This window comes from Antechinus flavipes, chromosome 2 (assembly GCF_016432865.1).
Source record: "Antechinus flavipes isolate AdamAnt ecotype Samford, QLD, Australia chromosome 2, AdamAnt_v2, whole genome shotgun sequence".
Taxonomy (NCBI): domain Eukaryota; kingdom Metazoa; phylum Chordata; class Mammalia; order Dasyuromorphia; family Dasyuridae; genus Antechinus; species Antechinus flavipes.
The window spans coordinates 222,849,618-222,861,119 of NC_067399.1; positions in this window are offsets into that span (position 1 = coordinate 222,849,618).

Consider the following 11,502-nt stretch of genomic DNA (forward strand, 5'->3'; position numbering starts at 1 on the left):
TATTCTGTAAGGTCCCATCTAACTTTTGATGCTATGAGCCTTGATCCTTTTAAGTGTCTACTATATATAGAGCACTCTTGCTAGGTGCTGATAATGAAGGAATGCCAGACCTGGGGACCTGCTCACACATGAGCCTAAGAAAAGTTACTTCAAATGCTCACTGAAAACCACAGCTGGCAGGCCCTGACAGACAGGTTTACTTTTGCAACCCACCCAGAAAAAAACATGGTTCAAAACAAAGTACACTTAATTAAGCAACATAGACAAAGTGAAAAGATCTCACCATGCATACGTGAAATACACTTTCCTATTAGTTACCACATCATGAGGGGTAAGAACATGCATATAGTGAATACATGTGGTCATATGACATGTGTGGAATACATACATGTAGGAAACATATGCAGCCAATTAACACCTACACGAGGTCATGTGGAAACTGTGGTCATGGTACATGTAGGGAAAGCATGTGTATATGGGACACAGAGGCAGAGACACATGAAAGAAGGTAAAAGAGGGGAAGGGAAAAGAAGGGAACAAAAAAAGGAAGGGTGAGGAGAGGGAAACAAAAGGGAAGAGAGGGATGGAAGGAAGAATGAAGGAAGCATTTTGGATGGGATGAACATGCCTTGTGGTGATAAATGTACCATTTTCTCATATGATTCTCACAATTGTGGGAGATAGATGCCCATTTTACAGCTGAAACTAATCCTAACTCTAACCCTAACCTTAAATGCTTTGGTCATTTACACTACAGAACTGCTGGGTCTCTGGATATCATCGTGCTGCTTCCTGTTGCTCTCTGCTGGGTACTGAGCTGCATTTTGGCTAGCCCCAAGTCTTCCTGAGTCTCCAGAGAGAAAAATATGATATAAGTCCTCTAAGAGCTTTTGGTCTAATAGTAATAGGAGTAGGGAAGGACAAATAACTGCTACAAGAGAAAATGAGATAAGGGCAAAGATCACTTTGATGGGGGATAACAGGACAATCTGGAAAGGTTGTAAGAGGAAGTGATTTAGTTATAAAGAAGGCAGAGCTCAACAAGTGACATTAGAGATCTAGCAGTATAAAAGCTTGCTAGAGCAGTTGTTTCCTATGGCAACCATATTTTCTGAACCTATTTGCTTTTATGTTAACTCATGAAATACAGTGTTCTTGGGTTTTATGTTGTTCTTGTTTTTTGTACTTCATTCTCAGTGAGGACCAATGATATGACTTGTGGTTAATTGGATTTAAGTGAGGCAGAGCTAGCTGAATGAAATTGTCCAAGATAAGACAAGAGTCAAGATAACTGGTAATGTCCCAGGATGACCCTGACTTTTCTAAATTAAGGTCTTTCCCTTGCCTCAGTCCTGAGGCAATACCCATTCAATGACTAAAGGCTAGGTAAGAATTGAGGCAAAAAATACCCTAATTTATCATGACAAAATAATACCTTAACCAGAACTCATTATTGCAGCATTACCCATACTATCCAAGTATCACAAACATGAACTCCTTATAGATGTAGATAATATCGTTGCATATACTATTGGCTGATAGTACTCATGTGCTTTCATGAGTAATTCCAACACCATTAAAATAGAAAATAAAATTTTGCAACATAAAACAATATAATTACAAGTAACAGAAAGGGAATATGTTTAAGGAAAATAAGACAGAATAGAAACTTGACATCTAAAATATATATGGAATTTTTTAAAGTCACAGGGCAATGCCAAGTAATAGTGGATAAATAACCAAAAGATATGATCAAAAAGTTTTCAAAAAGCAAAATTTAACATTGTTAAGAACTTAATAGTCGTGACATTTCTTCAGTCTCTCTATATAATTCTCCATTCAGTATGACTCTCAGTCGTTTGTGACTTTTTTTTATTATAATGTTCATTAATAATTAATTTGATTCATCTTTAGTGAGATACAGAAATTTCTGGGACATTGATGTTTTATAGGTATGATGGTCTAATTGAAAAAGCCTCAGAAAATCTAGGTCAGTTGTCCTTCTCAGATCTCTGGCCTTCTGTCTGAGTTGGAGGCAGTTCAGAAAAATTTCAGGCCATGTTTGTTAGGTGTTCAAAAATGGAAACTAACTTTTTAAACACAAAGTCTTAACTCCTTGAAGTTGGAAAAAGATTTGCTTTTATTCCTTCCTGCTTTTCAAATTTCCTCATTGTCTTTTCTCACTGTTTCATTTGGGTTAATGCTATTCTATATGTCTACATTGTTTCAAGCATCTCAATATACTCTTAATATGATGGCAACAATTTGTGTTTATGGAATACCAATAATGTACTTAATGTACCCCCCACTAATGGGTTTAGCAATTTAATAGGCAAGGAGATAATATAGCATAAGATAGAAAAATGAAAACACTCAAGACAGAGTCAGGAAAGAAGAGTCATTGAGTATTTAATAACTAGATGCATTCTTTAAATTGACCATTCACTTGGTAGTGAAGGACAAATTTAATCAAAAATGTTTTTTCTCCTTTTAGGACTCACTTTAGCTTTTCAAAAGAACAAAGCAAAAAGTAAACAAACAAAAAACCCACAAAATTTTTAAAATAGAAATTGAAAAATAAAAATATTTTACAATAGAAAAAACAGCATGACATACAAAATAACAATTTTTAAAAAGATGTAACATATTTGTAAGACAAGGAAAATAAGACAAGACTAGAAACTTGATATCTAAAACATATTAGGAATTTTTTTTTTCATAAGTCACAAGGTAATGCCAAATTGACAATGGATGATGACAAAAGGAGTTTTCAAAAAGCAAAAAAAAAAAAAAATCAAATTAACTTTCTTTAATAATCAACAAAAGTTGATTTTACAAATTTTACAAAAATTTTACAAAATTTTACAAAAACTAAAACAATAGCATATTTAAAATCAGTCCTCTTGCCACTATTCCTAAACCTAACAGCAGTCATTTTATGATCATTTGCTGGGGTATGACCATTTGCTGGAGAGAGAACAGCAAACCCAGGGCAGTTACAAAATCATAAAAACCGTAGGAAATGACTTGAAAAGATGTTTTGGTTGAGAATTCTCTGCAACATCCTCAGAAAGTAGGCTTAGAATCATAAATTTAGAACTTAAGGGACTTCATCAATCACTTAACCCAATCCCATCATTTAACAGACCAGAAAAATGAGGGTCAAAAAGAAATTAAATAAATTTCCCAGAGTCACAAGGATAGTAAGGAGAGCTGAGATTCAAACCAAGTTCTCTGATACTAAATATAGCAATCTTTTTATTATGTAATGACGCCACCTAGCCTTCACTTGAAGACCTTTCATTTCATTAACACTATAAAAATATTCAGGTGATAGATCGTAATGAGAAATTAGTTATCTTAAGAATCCATAAAATTGTTCTATAAAATTTTTTGTTTTTACTAAATGCACCTAAGTTTTGAATATCATATCTCACTTTGAAAAGCCAGATTCTTTAGAAAATTCATGACCCAATCAACTCTACTTGCTCACTAAAAATATTTAGCCCTTTCAAAAATGACTGGGGTAAAATGGACAGTCTCTGATTGTTTTAACAATAGTCATATAAAACATTGTCTAAGTGATGTTCTAATAGAGGTATATGTTAATTATGTTAGCATTCAATAGTTCTCAGAATCTGACTTATATGAACTCTGATACTGTGGACTAACAAATATTATATTGTTGTATGAATGAAAAAACTTTTATTAAGAAATTATTAAGTGCCACTCACTGTACTAAGAAGTGGGATGAAAATACAAATGTGAGAAATTCTCTGTCCTCAAGGAGCTTACTTTCTAAGATAGGAAGATAATCCATAAAAGAGAGCTATGTTCCATGATAGGTACGGTATTTTGATGCACAAATTTTTCTTGTATTCATACTTTCAATCACTTACCATTCTCAGTGTAATGTTTTAACATAACTATCTTATGCTACTAACAGAGAAGTTAGAATTGCATGGTAGAATGTGCCCAACTTTATTCTTTTTTCGTGGATATGCAAAGACCCATCCACAGAAAAATGTCCAAAGTGTCTTGATTCAGGATTTAAAATGTGACATTGAGGGTTTTATTTTATTTTTTTTTAGATTTGTATATTATTTATTTTATTTAAAAATTTTATTTGAATATTTTGATCTTATATCACTTAAGTTTAAGTAATATTTTTTTTTTGTATCTTACTACAGGAAGTTTTCCTTTATTTTGCCCTTATTTATTCTGAATTCTGTTTTTTAACTCATAGGTTATGCTCTTAATTTTTACTTCTTTATTCTATTTGTGTCTCTCATGAAGGAAAAATTTTCTGGAGCATCAAATTTGGATTGTTTTCTTCAGTAGAATTTTTTCCTTGCTCTTCCACACTGTTGACTCTCTCTTGCATACCTCTCCATTTCTTTTCTCATTTTTTCTTCTACCTCTTTTATTTGCCTTTTAAAATCTTTTATGAGCAGTTCCAAGAAGCCTCTTTGGGACTGAGACCAATTTATATCACTCTTTGAGATTTCCTCTCTGGACATTTTGTCCTCATTTGAGTTGGTGTTTTGGTCTGCCCTGTTGCCATAGCAACTTTCTATAGTTAAAATTCTGTTTCTTGCTCATTTTCTTTCCTTTTCTTTTGGTATTTCCTCTCTTGTGACTTTTATGTTCAAGCTCTACTCCTGGGGCAAAGGTGGGGGGGGGGTGCCATTTCAAGTTTCCTATGCAGCTCTGAGCCTTAGTTTTGAGCACAGAAGCTCTTTGTGTTTGGTGTCTTGCTCACAGCAGGGAATAGTTTTATCCCCTTCTTTCCAGAAAACAGCCTCGTTTTCCAGAATTTGCCTTCTGAGCTGGGACTGGGTGCTGCCCCACTGGTCTGCTCTGCTAATGAGAAGAAAATGCAGTCCAGGACAAGCAGTAAGTCCAGCAAGCCAGCTGTAAGCACCACTTCAGGAAAGTAGCAAAAAGTTCTGAGCTCCAGTGTGTTAAAGCAGGCAAATGCCAATACCAGAAACATCCCCATCCTCATTCCCATATGCTTTAGCATAGCCAGGGGAATGGACAGATGCCAGCTCCAGAATCACCAGTTGCTTCAACATATCCCTGAGCAGACAGGTAGACACCCTGTCTAGACCCATAGATGGCTAAGAAAACGGGCTGACATCTGTGCCAGCTATCCCAATATCCCAGCATAACTATGTGTAATTCACCATAGCCAGGCATCAGGACTGGGACCCTCCTGCAGTGTAGCCCTGGGAGAGTAGGTAGACTTCAACACAGGAACTCTCCTTGGACCCCCCCACATCAATCACCAGCACTGAGATCCCATCAGAACCAGGTAAGTTGCCAGACCCCTACAGCTTCCAACAACACCACTATTCCGTACCCTCAGCATGGCACTAGACATGAGGGTCATTCTATGGGCCTCCAGGCAATACTAGTATAGCATCAGGTAAACAGCCAGGGCCTGAAGAGCCTAGGAAAAGAAGTTTGGGACGGTCCCCTTCCACCTAGGAGCAGTACTCAGATTTGAAAGTAAGGAGAAAGGCTGGAAAAGATGAACAAGAAACAACCAAAAAAGAATCTGACCATGGAAAAATTAATATGATGACAGTGAAGATCAAGACACACACTCAGAAGAAGATAACAATGTCAAATACCTATGAGCAATGCCCCAAAGAAAAATAGGTATTGGTTCCAATCCCAGAAAGAACTCATTGAAGAGCTCAAAAAGGAGTTTAAAAGTCAAATGAGAGGGGTAGAAAAAAATTGGGAAGAGAAATGAAAATAACACAAGAGAATTCAGGGGAAAAAATCAAAAGCTTGGAAAAAGAAAATTCCTTAAAAAGTACAATTGGCCAAAATTGTAAAATTGGAAAAGGAGGTACAAAAACTAATTGAAGAAAATAATTCCTTAAAAGTTAGAATTGGTCGATTGCAATCCTATTGTTCTATGAATCATCAAGAAGCAATAAAATAAACCCAAAAGAATGAAAAAAATAAAAGAAAATGTAAAATGCCCCATTGAAAAAACAATCAAACTAGAAAATCAGGAAAGATAATGTTAGAATCACTGAACTACCTGAAAACCATAATAAAAAAAAAAAGCACCTGGACAGCATCTTTCAAGAAATTATCAAAAAAACAACAACAACAACAAAAAAAACAAAACTGCCCTGATATCCTAGAAACCGAGGGAAAAATAGACATTAAATGAATCCACTAATTACCTCCAAAAAGAGATTCCCCAAAAGAAAACTCCAAGGAACATAATTGCCAACTTTTAGAACTATTAGATCAAAGAGGGAAAATTTGAAAGAGGCCAGAAACAATCCAAATACAATCAGTATTACATAGGACTTAACAGCTACAACATTAAAGGATCAGAGGTCAAGGAACATGATATGCTAAAAGGAGCTAGGACTAGATCCAAAATCACCTACCCAGCAAAACTGAGTATAATTCTTCTAAAGGAAAAAAATGGTGATTCAATGAAATAGGAGGACTTCAAGCTTTCAGAAGGTGAAGACAAGAGCTGAACAAAAAAATTTGATCTCCAATATCAAGATTCAAGAAAAGCATTAAAGGATAAAAAGGAAAAAGAAAACATAAGGGATTCAATAGGGTTAAACTGTTTACATCCCTACATGGGAAGATGACATTTATAAAATTTTTATTAAAAAAAAAAAAGGAAAACAAAGCAAAATAGAACAGTATTATGTAGCCAGCAGAACATCATGGAGGATTCAAAATTTGTAACAATAAATTACAAATTCAAGAAAGGATATATAATAATAGAAGAAATTATATTCATGAGTGTCTGTCTTTTCTTTACTTCCTTAAAGGCTGTTCTTTTGTTCTGTACAGCCCATTTTTTTTACTTGATTCTTTTTTTCCCCTTTCATCTCTTCCATCTCCCCCAAGCAGGCAAGGATATATTTATATATACATATATATCTATATACATATATCCACACACTCACATATCTTTCCTATTTCTGCTAACTCTTCTACTTTAATTCTACTCCTTAACTTGCCTTGCTCTTATTTTACCTTGCCCCACCTATGTATCCCTCCCTTGTCTTCTTCTCCTACCTTTTGCTTCCCCTTCCTCCCAACTTTTTTTTTTAAATATAGATTTTTTTTTAAACACAGATTTTTGGAGGGTATTATACCTTTCATGTTATATATGTAATGTTAGCTATTTAACCTGTTCCCAAAATGATCTCTTCTCTCTCCTCTAATACCAATGTGTCTAGTTTTCTTCTGCACCTCGTTTGTATAACATAATTACAATTTTTACCTTAACTCTGTCCTTTGAGCTATCCAAATGCTGATATCAATCTCAAACATATGATATACATTTCCATGTACAAAACAAACAATTTGTCTAGGCTAAGTTCCTTGAAATTGATCTTTGATATTGGCTCTTATATTTTAAATTTTCTATTGAGTTCAGATTTGGTTGAAATAAAGTCCTGAAAATCTGCAACTTTGTTGAATATCTATGTTTTTCATTTAATATTATTGATAATTTTGCTGGATATGATATTTTTGGCTATAGGCCTAGTTCTTTTGATTGCTGGTATATATATCCAGCACCTGGGGTCTTTTTTGTGATTGCTGATAAGTCCTATACAATTCTAATTGTAGCTACAGCATATTTGAATTACTTTGCTCTTGTTTCTTGCAAAATTTTCTCTTTGATCTGGGAGTTTTGAAATTTGGCAATAATAATTCTATGTATTTTCCACAAAGGATCTTTTTGAGGTAGTAATCAGTGGATTTTTTTCTATTTCTACTTTTCCCTTCATGTTCTATCATTCCTGGACATTTTCTTGGATTATTTCTTGCAATATTGTGTCATGGTTCTTTTTTGGGTCAGAGGTTTTAAGTAGTCCAGCTATTCTTATATTTTTCTTCTTGATCTGTTCTCAGATCTGTTGTTTTTCTAATGTTTCACATTCTATTTTTTTTCATTCTTTATATTGTGTTTTGACATTTCTTGGTTTCTTATCACTTCACTAGAATTTGAAAATTCTAATTTTCAAAGAGTTATTCTCATCTTTTCTAGTTGGTTAACTTTTTTTTCATGAATTTTTTTCTTGGACTTTTTTTTTTTTAGTTTTTTCTCAATACCTTTCATTTGATTTTTAAATTCTTTTTTGAGTTCCTCTATAAATACTCTCTAGACAGGGAGCTATTTAATGTTACTCTTTGGAGTAGAAAAAGCTTTTTAAAATTTCACTGTCCTCCAAGATGAAAACTCATCTTCTCTATTCCCATAGTAAGTTTCTATGTTTGGGTTCTTTCTTCTTTGTCAATGCATTTTTTAAAAATGAGAAGTATTAGTGTAAGCACCTCTAATCATGAGGTAAGGGGATACTTCCTCTAGTTTCACTTCAGCTATCCCCTCTAATCTGGAACTCCACTGGCAGCCAACAATATCTCTGCCCACTGCTTCTACACTCATGGGTATTTTGGTTCCTTCTCACCAGGTCCAGGTCTCAGCAGCACAACTGGGTCTATCATTCTTAATCAGTCAAGGTTTCCTCAGTATTCCCAGATGTAGACCTCTAACTCTACACACTGTCCAGGAGGTGCAAATTTCTGTGGTTCTTGCTGAGCTCCAGTCAAGCCCAACTAACCCCAGGGTTCCCCAATTGGTATTTCTGTGCTGCTAACCTGGTGGTACTGGCACTTCACACCGATTAATCCCCAGTGGGGTCTTTCTTTGGATTTTCTTGGATTGTACCAGGAGGATCCCTGTTACTCCCCAAGTCTTCTTGATTTTTCACCAATCTATGTTTGCCCTGAGGAGCAAATTTGTTCTGTTTATGAGGGAAATATGAAGAGCTTGAAATTTACTGATCTACTCTGCCATCTTTCCAGAATCCTCCCCCATCCTTGTAATTCTTAAGAATTGTATCACAAACAGTGCAGTTAGTAGTAACATAATTAAACAAAAGGTATGGATATAAAATGACCTTAAGGGGATGACACAAAAATAATTATGGAATAAGGAAGATGAGTACACTGGGTGCAGAAGAAATGGAAAGTAGAACAGGGTGAATTATTCATGTGAAAAGGGAAGGAAGATGAAGAGAGAAATGGGCATTGATTGAATCTTACCCTCATTCAGAATTGGCTCAAAGAGGGAATAAATATAGAAATTTTACCCAATGAGCAAGTAGGAGGAGAGGGGACTGACAGAAGGGAGGACAAGGGAGGCATTTTGTACAAGCAAAACACTGATGAGGAGGAAAAGGGTGAAAGGAGAGAGAGGACAAACAGGAAGAAAAATAGAATGGAAGGAAAGACACAACACTCATAATTGTGGATGTGAAATGAGATAAACTCATAAAACACAAGCAGATAGCAGAATGGATCAAAAAACATAATCCTGCAAGAAACACAATTGAAGCAGAAAAATGCAGAAAGTGTAAAAGTGAGGGGCAAGAGTAGAATCTATTTTGAAATAAAAGAAAAAAGAAAAAAAGCTGGGATAGCAATTCTGATCTCAGACAAAGCAAAAGCAAAAAATAGATCTAATTTTAAGAGTTAAGAAAACCACATCTTGTTAAAAGTACCATAAACAATGAAGTAATATTAATATTAAATATATGTACCTATTGGTATAGCATCCTAATTTTTAGAGGAGAAATTGAGTTTTTAGGAAGAAATAAATAGCAAAATTAAACTACTGTAGAACCTCAACTATTTCCCTCTCAGAACTTCATCAGTGGAATAAAACTCACAATAGTGAAGAACCATATAACTTAGTGTTTGATTAACCTAAAGACCCCTATCCTCAGGGATAAGAACTCGCTATTTAGCAAAAACTGTTGAGAAAACCTGAAAACAATAGGGTACAACCTAGACATAGACCACTATTTTACAAGAAGTTATGGTTAAAATGAGTACGTGACTTAGATATAAAGAATGATACCATAAACAAATTCAAGGAGCAAGGAAGTGTCTATCTGTCAGATCTATGAAGAAGGAAAGAATTCATGACCTGAAAAGAGATAGCATTATGCCATATAAACACTTTTGATTATGTTAAATTTAGAAGTTTTTACACAAACTAAACTAATGCAACCAAGATTAGAAGAAAACAGAAAGCTGGGAAACATTTTTTTTCTTAATAGTATTTTATTTTTCCAAAGACATATAAAAATATTTTTAACATTCAGTTTTGTAACATTTTGTTTTCCAAATTTTTCTCCCTCCTTTCATTACCTCCTTCTTCCTCAAGACAGGAAGCAATCTAAGTTAAATATGTGCAATCCTTTTAAACATATTTCTGTATTTGTCATGTTATACAGGAAAAATCAGAGCAAAAGGGAAAAACAAGAAAAAAAAAAAAGGTGAAAATACTATGCTTTGATCCACATTCAGTCTCCATAGTTCCCTCTCTGTATGCAGATGGTATTTTCTATCCCAAGCCTACTGGAATTGACTTGAATCACTGCATTGTTGAAAAGAGCCAAGTCCATCACAACTGATCAATACATAATCTTAGTGCTACTGTATACAATCTTCTCTTGGTTTTGCTCACTTCACTAAGCATCAACTCATGTAGATCTTTCAAGGATTTTTCTGAAATCAGCCTGCTCACCATTTCTTATAGAACAATAATATTGCATTACACTCATATATCATATCTTATTCAGCCATTCCCCAGCTGATACAGATTTCTTCAATTTCAAGTTTCTTTCTGTTAAGGACCATGTGTAAGTGAAGGGGCGGGTCAATTCTCCAAGAGTCTCCACAGCTCTGCCACTGCCTCTCAGTCGCCTTGTATCATCTTCTTCTCACATAGAGAGATCCATTCTACAGGTCTGAGTTAGACCTCCAGCAGTCACTGGGACATAAGAAACACAAGAAACAAAGAAGCAGCAGCACCTGAGAGCTGTTCATGAGTAAGATTCTCCCAGAGTTCCTGTGGTAACTCATGGGGAAGGAAAAGGAGAAGAGACCCTGCAAGACATTTTTAGTCAGGGTAATTAAAAGCGCCAACACATCAAAGGGCCAAGCCAGGAGACTGATGAGAGACTTATGAAAAATGCTTATTCTCACTATAATCCTCTTCTCCATTTGAAAGTTTGCCTCCACGATATCTCACAAGATTCAACACCTGCTATAGTGCTGTTTGCACTCCCTAGCTTGCGGACACAAAAACCTTAGCATGTGGACTTAGATAACAGCTAATGCACAAACTTACTGACCTTGCTGTTGGTGGGGGGGGGATAATCGCGTTTTTATAAAATAAAAATTGGGGAATTGTTAAGGACCATGCCTAGGTGAAGGAATAGATCAATTATCCAAGAGCCTCCACAGCTGTGAATCATTACACTTGAAGGAGTTGCAAAGCAGCCTTTACTTACACAGATGCTCCTTGTGGATGGGGAATGGAATAAATTGGAGGCAAGAGAGAAGAGGAGGAAGGTCAGAGAACAGCAACTGACTGTCAATCTCCTTGTGTCATTATCATTCTCTCACATGAAAAGACTCATTCTA